The sequence below is a fragment of the Carcharhinus amblyrhynchos genome, chromosome 18, assembly GCF_965287045.1.
Source record: "Carcharhinus amblyrhynchos chromosome 18, sCarAmb.v2.hapA, whole genome shotgun sequence".
Classification (NCBI taxonomy): domain Eukaryota; kingdom Metazoa; phylum Chordata; class Chondrichthyes; order Carcharhiniformes; family Carcharhinidae; genus Carcharhinus; species Carcharhinus amblyrhynchos.
The window spans coordinates 38,659,295-38,667,785 of NC_137341.1; the positions used below are offsets into that span (position 1 = coordinate 38,659,295).

The window sequence follows — 8,491 nt, forward strand, 5'->3', positions numbered from 1 at the left end:
GCCAATATGACACGGCCATCGGGACTTTTTAAAATTAATTCATAGGATGTGGGTCTCACCGGCTAGGCCAGCTTTATTACCCATTTCTAATTACATTTGAGAAGGTGATGGTGTAATGACCTCAACGAGGCTCATCAGGTTGGCCTCTTGGAATATGAGCTCCCTGATTGAGGGAGTCTCACCTCTATAGATGTATATTATTATGTATATATATATATAGAGTGTCAGGGTGGCACAGTAGCACAGTGGTTATCACTGCTGCTTCACGGTGCCAACGACCTGAGTTCAGTTCACAGTCTGTGTGGAATCTGCAGTTCTCCCCATGTCTGTGTTGTTCTCCTCGGGTTCTCTGGTTTCGTCCCACATTCCAATAATGTGCAGGTTAGGTTGATTGGCCGAGCTAAATTGCCCCTTCACGTCAGGGAGATTAGCAGGGCAAATAAGTGGGGTAACGGGGACTGTTGTTGGTGCAGATTCAATGGGTGGGATTGTTATCAGTGCAGGCTTGATGAGCCAAAAGGCCTCTTTCTGCATTGTAGATTCTACTGACACTCCAGATTCTGACTTTGTACCTGAAGCACTTTTAGGAGTGGAATTGAGTTTGTAAATAAAGGGAATCTGAGGAGTTATTACAGGTGGTGAGTTACCTTCTTGAACTGCTGTAGCCCATGCGGTTTAGGTACCTGCACAGCGCTGTTAGGGAGGGAATTCCAGGATTTGGACCCAGTGACAGTGAAGGAACGACAATATATTTCCAAGTCAGGATGGTGAGTGACTTGGCGAGGTACAGGCAGGTGGTGGCATTCCCATGTATCCGCTGTTTATTTCCTTCCAGATGGTAGACATTGTGGGTTTGGAAGATGCTGTTGAAGGAATCTTAGTGAGTTGCTGCAGTGCATCTTGTAGATGGTACACATTGCTGCCACTGTACATCAGTAACATAGGGAGTAAATGTTTGGGGACAGGGTGCCGAACAAGTGGCCTGCTTTTTCCTGGATGGCATCACACTTCTGTTGTTGAAATCACATTCATACAGTCAATTGTGCCTTGTAGATGTTAGACAGGCTTTAAGGAGTCAGGAGGTGAGGTGCTTGCTGCAGAATTCCAGGACTCTGACCTACTCCTGTAGCCGTGATATTTATATAGCTGATCCAGTTCAGTTTCTGGTGAATGTTGATAGTGGGAGATTCAGCAACGGTAATGCCATTGAATGTCAAGGGGAGAGGCTTGGAATCTCTTGTTACCTTGCTATGCAGTCAGCTGAATGTTCCTCCTGACTTCATTCAATGACACGCCAGCCAATGCATGCTTTCAAGTAGCTACTCGCTTCTTGGTACCTCGCTTTCAGGAGATGAATGTGTTAGTATTAGTATTAATATTAATGTTTATGTTACAACTGTACAAGATATCGGTAAGGCCACGTTTGGAGTACTGCATATAATTCTTGTCGGCCTGCTAAAGGGACAATGTTACTAAACAGGCAAGGGTGCAAAAAAGATAGACAAGAATGTTGCTGGGTCTGGAAGGTTTGAATTAGAAGGAGGGGTGGGTAGGCCAGGACTGGGGTGGCACAGTGGTTAGCACTGCTGCTTCACAACACCAGGGACCTGGGTTGAGTTCTCAGCTTGGGTCACTGTCTGTGTGGAGTCTGCACTGCCTTCCTATGTCTGTGTGGGTTTCCTGCAGTTCTCTGGTTTCATCCCATAGTCGAAAAGACATGCTGGTTAGGCGCATTGGCCATACCAAATTCTCCCTCAGTGTGCCCGACAATCGCAGTGTGGCAACCAGGGGTTTTTCACAGTAACTTCATTGCAGTATTAATGTAAGCCTAGTTGTGACTGTGATAAATAAACTTGAATCTTTTTTCCCTGGAGTGTAGGAGGATGAGGAGTGACCTTATAGAGGTTTATAAAATCATGAGGGACATAGATAAGGTGAATAGCTAAGATGTTTTCTGCAGAATAGGGGAGTACAAAACTAGAGGATATAAATTTAAGGTGAGAGGGGAAAGATTTAAAAGGGGCCTGAGGGGCAACTTTTTTACAAAGCATTTGGTGGAACTATAGAATGAGCCGCCAGAGGAGGTGGTGGAGACTGGTACAATTAAAACATTTAAAAGACATTTGGACAGGTACATGGATAGAGAAGATTTAGAGGGATATGGGCCAAATGGTGGCAAACGGGACCCACTTCGGTTTAGGAAAATTGGCCGACATGGACAAGTTGGCCTGTTTCCCTATATCTCTATGACTCTATGAACATTCAGGAGATGTGGTTATCTGAACAATCAGTGCTCAAGAGTTTCTCCAGCCCCCTCTGTTCCAGGATCAGTTAATGTATCAGAAAACAATAATTGCATGTGTGCTTGCTGGAGGTCATTCATCTCACTCCCAGGATCCACAGCAGAAGTTGCTTTGTGTTGGGTCCTTTCTTTGACTGTTTCATCAGTGACCATCCTCCGCTTTCCTCTGACCCCTTATTTTGATTGGTTTCCTGCACGTCTCACAGGAGAATGTGATTACAAGTAGGGGGACGGGAATTTAATACTTTATCCATAAGCACATTCCTGTAAGGATGAAGGATCAGTATGGCAAATTTTGGGCACCTTGGATAACAAGAGATATTGTGAGCCTAGTCAAAGAGAAAAAGGAGGTATTTGTCATAGCTGGGAGGCTGAGAACGCACAAAGCAAGTGTGGAATACAAGGAAAGTAGAAAGAAACTTAAGCAAGAAGTAAGGAGGGCTAAAAGGGGTCATGAGAAAACATTAGCCAACAGGATTAAGGAAAATCCCAAGGCTTTTTATACATATGTAAAGAACAAGAGGATAGCCAGGGAAAGGGTTGGCCCACTCAAGGACAAGGGAGGGGATCTATGTGTGGAGCCAGAGGAAATGGGCGAGGTATTAAATGAATACTTTGTGTCAGTATTCACCAAAGAGAAGGATTTGGTGGATGATGAGTCTGGGGAAGGATGTGTGGACAGTTTGAGTCATGTTGAGATCAAAAAGGAGGAGGTATTGGGGTTCTTGAGAAACATTAAGGTAGTCAAGTCCCCAGGGCCTGATGGGATATATCCCAGAATACTGAGAGAGACAAGGGAGAAAATTGCTGGGGCCTTGAGAGAAATCTTTGCATCTTCACTGGCGACAGGGAAGGTAGTAAAAAGTCTGACAACACCAGGTTTTAGTCCAACCTATTTATTAAAACCTGGTGTTGTCAGACTTTTTACTGTGTTTACGCCAGTCCAACGCCGGCATACCCACATCATGACAGGGAAGGTTCCAGAGAACATAAGAACATAAGAAATAGGAGCAGGAGTAGGCTATCCAGCCCTTCGAGCCTGCCCCGCCATTCAATAAGATCATGGCTGATCTGTCGTGGCTCAGTTCCACTTTCTCGCCCTCTCCCCATAACCCTTAATCCCCTCTCTTATCAAAAACCCATCAACCCGCGCCTTAAAAATATTTAGTGAGGTAGCCTCCACCACTTCAAAGGGCAGAGAATTCCAGAGATTCACCACCCTTTGAGTGAAGAAGTTCCTCCTCAACTCCGTTCTAAACTGCCCCCCCTTTATCTTGAGGCTGTGCCCCCTAGTCCTACTGTCTTTTTTGAGCGGGAAGAGTCTCTCCACCTCTATCCTATCCATCCCATTCATCATCTTATAGGTCTCAATGAGATCTCCCCTCATTCTTCTAAACTCTAACGAGTACAAGCCTAGTTTATTCAGCCTCTCCTCATAGCTCAACCCCCTCAACTCCGGTATCAGCCTAGTAAACCTCCTCTGCACTCCCTCCAAGGCCAAAATATCTTTGCGCAGGTGCGGCGCCCAAAACTGCACACAGTACTCCAGCTGCGGCCTCACCAATGCCCTATACAGCTGCAGCAAGACCTCCCTACTTTTATATTCAATCCCCCTCGCTATGAAGGCCAGCATCCCATTCGCCTTCCTGACCACCTGCTGCACCTGCAAGCTGGGTTTTTGCGACTCATGCACAAGGACCCCAAGGTCCCTCTGCACCGTCGATTGGAGAATAGCCAATATTGTTCCTTTGTTTAAAAAGGGTAACAAGAATAATGCATATAATTACAGGCTAGTGAGCCTTACATCATTAGTAGGAAATTATTGGAGAGAATTCTTCAAGACAGGATTTATTCCCACTTGAACGTAAGTGGATATATTCGTGAGAGGCAACATGGTTTTGTGAACAGGAGGTCGTGTCTCATGAACTTGATCAAGTTTTTCAAGGAAGTGACGAAGATGATTGATGAGGGTAGGGTAGTGGATGTTGTTTACATGGACTTCAGTAAGGCCTTTGACAAGGATCCTCATGGCAGACTGGTGCAAAAGGTGAAGTCGCATGGGATCAAAGGTGAGCTGGCAAGGCGAATACAAAACTGGCTCGGTCAAAGAAGACAAGGGGAGCCGTGGAAGGGTGCGTTTCTGAATGGAGGGCTGTGACGAGTGGCATTCTCAGGGATCAGTGCTGGGACTTTTACTGTTTGTAATTTATATAAATGATTTGGAGGAAAATGTAATTGGTTTGATTAGTAAGTTTGCGGACGATACAAAACTTGGTGGATTTGTGGATAGCGATGAGGACCATCAGAGGATACAGCAGGATATAGATCGGTTGGAGACTTGGGGCGCAGATATGGCAGATGGAGTTTAATCTGGACAAATGTGAGTTAATCATTTTGGAAGGTCTAATATAGATGGGAAATATATCGTAAATGGCAGAACCCTTGAAGGTATTGATTGGTGAAGGGATCTGGGTGTCCAGGTATACAGATCACTGAAAGTGGCACATAAGGGTGAAGAAGGTAGTCAAGAAGGTATATGGTATGCTTTCCTTCATCGGCCAAGGGCCATTGTGTTTAAAAATTATCAAGTCATGTTGCATGTTTATAGAACTTTAGTTAGGCCGCACTTGGAATATAGTGTTCAATACGAGTCGCCACACTACCAGAAGGATGTGGAGGCTTTGGAGAGGGTACAGAAAAGATTTACCAGGGTGTTGCCAGGTATGGAGGACATTTTCTATGAGGAGAGGTTGGAGAAACTTGGTTTGTTCTCACTGGAACGATAGAGATTGAGGGGCGATCTGATAGAGGTTTACAAGATTATGAGAGGCACGGACAGAGTGGATAGTCAGAAGCTTTTTCCCAGGTTCGAAGAGTCAATTACTAAGGGGCACATATTTAAGATGCGAGGGGCAATGTTCAAAGGAGATGTACGAGGCAGATTTTTTTACACAGAGAGTAGGAGTGCCTGGGACTCATTGCTGGGGGAGGTAGTGGAAGCGGATAAGGTAATGATTTTTAAGGGGCATCTTGACAAATACATGAATAGGATGGGAGCAGAGGGATAAGGTCCCCGGAAGGGTAGGGAGTTTTAGTTCAGTCAGGCAGTATGGTCTGTACAGGCTTGGAGAGCTGTAATTTTCTTTGTTCTTTGTTCAATCTGATCATCTCAGTGTAACTGACAGCGATTTTGAGTGTAGAAGGGGATAAATTTGCATGTCCTGCCCTTGCTGCTAGTGCGATGTAGTTTTATCCGGTTTATAAGTTGCTACATGACAAGCTTTCAACAAAGGAAAGTCTAGCCAGCAACAAAGTAACAACTGAAAACTACCTCAATATGTGTGAGCTTATCTTTTTTGGTTTTGGAGCTCATTTGGGAAGTTTCTGAGATCTAATATAAACTGTGATAACTCCTGTTGGCCACATTGCCAGTTTAGATCCCAGAATGTCGATTCTAAGTGTATTCTCTTTGGATTCTGCCACTCTGCGGTTGTTTGCTGCTTTGACCATTGTTCTTCTGGTGTATTTTAACACTGGGTCTAAATCTCGTGGAACCCTCAACTTCCCCCCCGGGACCCGTTCCTCTCCCAGTCATTGGCAACCTGCACATGTTGGATCTGAAGAAGCTGAGCGAATCTTTGATGAAGGTAAGAGAAAACCAGATTCTTACAGTAAATCGGAAAGCTGTCCTACTGTTTGCCACCTCTGTTCAATGCCTCGAGGTGTTCATTTTTATGTTGAAGGCGCTATGTGAATGCAGATTGTTGTTAAACACCGAAAATCAACCAGAGTGCAGCTGATTTCCACCCAAAGGCTGTGCTGGTAAATTGACCATACTGACAGGTAAAGAATCACAGAATTGTTACGGTGCAGAAGGAGACCATTTGGTTGATCGTGTCTACACCATTGTAGATAGGTTGAGTAAGTGGGCAAGCATTTGTCAGATGGACTTAAATGTTGGAAACCTGTGAGGCTTTCCACTTTGGCAGGAAGAATGGAAAATTAAAATATTATTTAAATGCAGAGTGACTGCAGTATGCTGCAAATCGCTTCTCGTGGCTGTCTTCTGCTCGGACCCCCCATCTGTTCGCAGGCTCCTCCAGGTCTGCGAGCAGTTCGAGTTGGCCTTGGGAGCCAAAGTCAACCAGGGTAAGAGCGAGGCCATGTTCTTTGGGAACTGGGCCGACAAATCCTTTGTCCCCTTCACCGTCAGGGCAGATTACCTGAAGGTGCTGGGGATATGGTTCGGAGCGGCAGGGGCTTGCGTCAAAAACTGGGATGAGCGCATCGCCAAAGCCAGGCAGAAACTGGGCTTGTGGGAGCAACGCTCCCTCTCCATGACAGGAAAAAACCTGGTGATCCGGTGCGAGATGCTGTCCAGGTTATTGTACGTGGCGCAGGTGTGGCCTATCCCCAAATCCTGCGTGGCAGCAGTGACGCGGGCCATCTTCAAGTTTATCTGGAGATCAAAGATGGATCGCGTCCGGAGGGAAGCGATGTACAAATCTCCAGAGAACGGAGGGAAAAACGTTCCCAACGCCGCCCTCATCCTGATGGCTACCTTTGTGTGCAGCTGCATCAAGCTGTGCGTAGACCCTCGGTACACTAACAGCAAGTGCCACTTTGTTTTGAGGTTCTACCTGTCCCCAGTGTTGCGAAGGATGGGTCTGGCCACACTGCCGCGGAACGCTCCGAGTAGTTGGACCATACCGCAGCACCTGTCCTTCGTGGAGGAATTTTTCCAGAAACACTCCTTTGACCACACGGCGATTAAGCAGTGGTCAGCGCGTGACGTCCTTGGGGCCCTGAGAGAAAAGGAGATGGCAGATCCTGTCGGAAGGTTCCCTGAGCGGACTGTCAGTGTCATCTGGCAGAACGCCTCATCACCAGAACTGACAAACAAGCACCAAGATCTGGCTTGGCTGGTGGTGAGAAGGGCACTCCCTGTCAGATCCTTTATGCACGCTCGAGGTCTCAACATCACCGCAAGCTGCCCTCGAAGCGGCTGTGGGGCGGATGAGACGGTCGCACACCTCCTTATGGAATGTGCCTTTGCAAAGAAGGTCTGGAGTGAGATGCAGTGGTATTTGTCGAGGTTCATCCCCAACAGCTCGGTGACATAGGACTCTGTGCTGTATGGGCTGTTTCCGGGGACGCACACCGAGACAAATATCAACTGCTGTGGGAAGGTCATCAACTCGGTGAAGGATGCACTTTGGTCCGCCCGAATCTTGCTGACCTTCCAGCTGAAAGAACTGTCCTCGACCGAGTGTTGCAGACTGGCACATTCCAAGGTCCAGGACTACGTGCTGAGGGACGCGCTGAAGCTTGGGACAGCTGCCGCAAAGGCACAGTGGGGAAAGGCCACACTGTAAGGCCTTTTAACGGAGGCAGACCGAGGGCCCGGGAACTGCAGAATACCCTCGACTTGCGGAGCTGTGTGCCAATCTGAGCACTAACGGCACACAGTAATTAATTGAGGCATGTAGAAAGGTTCAGGTATTGAAATGTAATCATTGTAATCAGAACAAATCTGTAAATATTGAGGCATGGATATAGTTTTTTAAGTTTTGAAATGTAGTCATTGTAGTTTGTACGGATCTGTAAAAGTGTTTTGATTCCACGTTGTGTTTGCTGTTCAAAGCCCTGTATTTTTGAAATAGATTAATCGAGTTTTTTTTGTGAATAAAGTATATTTTTGGTTAAAAAAAATGCTGCAAATCGCTTCTCGGCCTTTTGGCTAAGATCAAGTGTAGTATCGACATGCTGTGCTTGGTTGAAGTCATTAGGTTATATTTCAGCTTCATTTGAAGCAATTTTTAAAAGTGGCCTCTTGGCCTTTTGGCTAAGGTGCCTTGGAGGAGGAGCTATGCCTACTCCAATCAGCTTGGATCATGTAGATGAAGCCCAAGACAGGAGGTGAGAGCCCTGTCTTGTCGGCTTGGTTCGGGAATGTCTCAACCTGTTGGGATTCTGAAATGGATTTGATATGATTGTATTGAATTGGAATAAAGCATAAAAAAAACAAAAAAAATGCTGCCCTGGTATATGAAAAACAGGCAGTTAACATTCAGGCACAGCGAAGAATTAGAAAGGTAATGGAATGCTGCTCTTTATTGCAAGAGAAAGGGTAAATAAAAGTAGGAAGGGCTTGTTCCAACTGTATGGGGCAGTAGTGGAGTACTGTGT

General features: G+C 46.0%; 1 pseudogene; it reads left to right on the forward strand.

The window, feature by feature from the left end:
- The first annotated feature begins 8,022 nt into the window (after nucleotides 1-8,022).
- On the forward strand, nucleotides 8,023-8,190 carry LOC145355190 (U2 spliceosomal RNA; annotated as a pseudogene).
- Nucleotides 8,191-8,491: the final 301 nt, after the last annotated feature.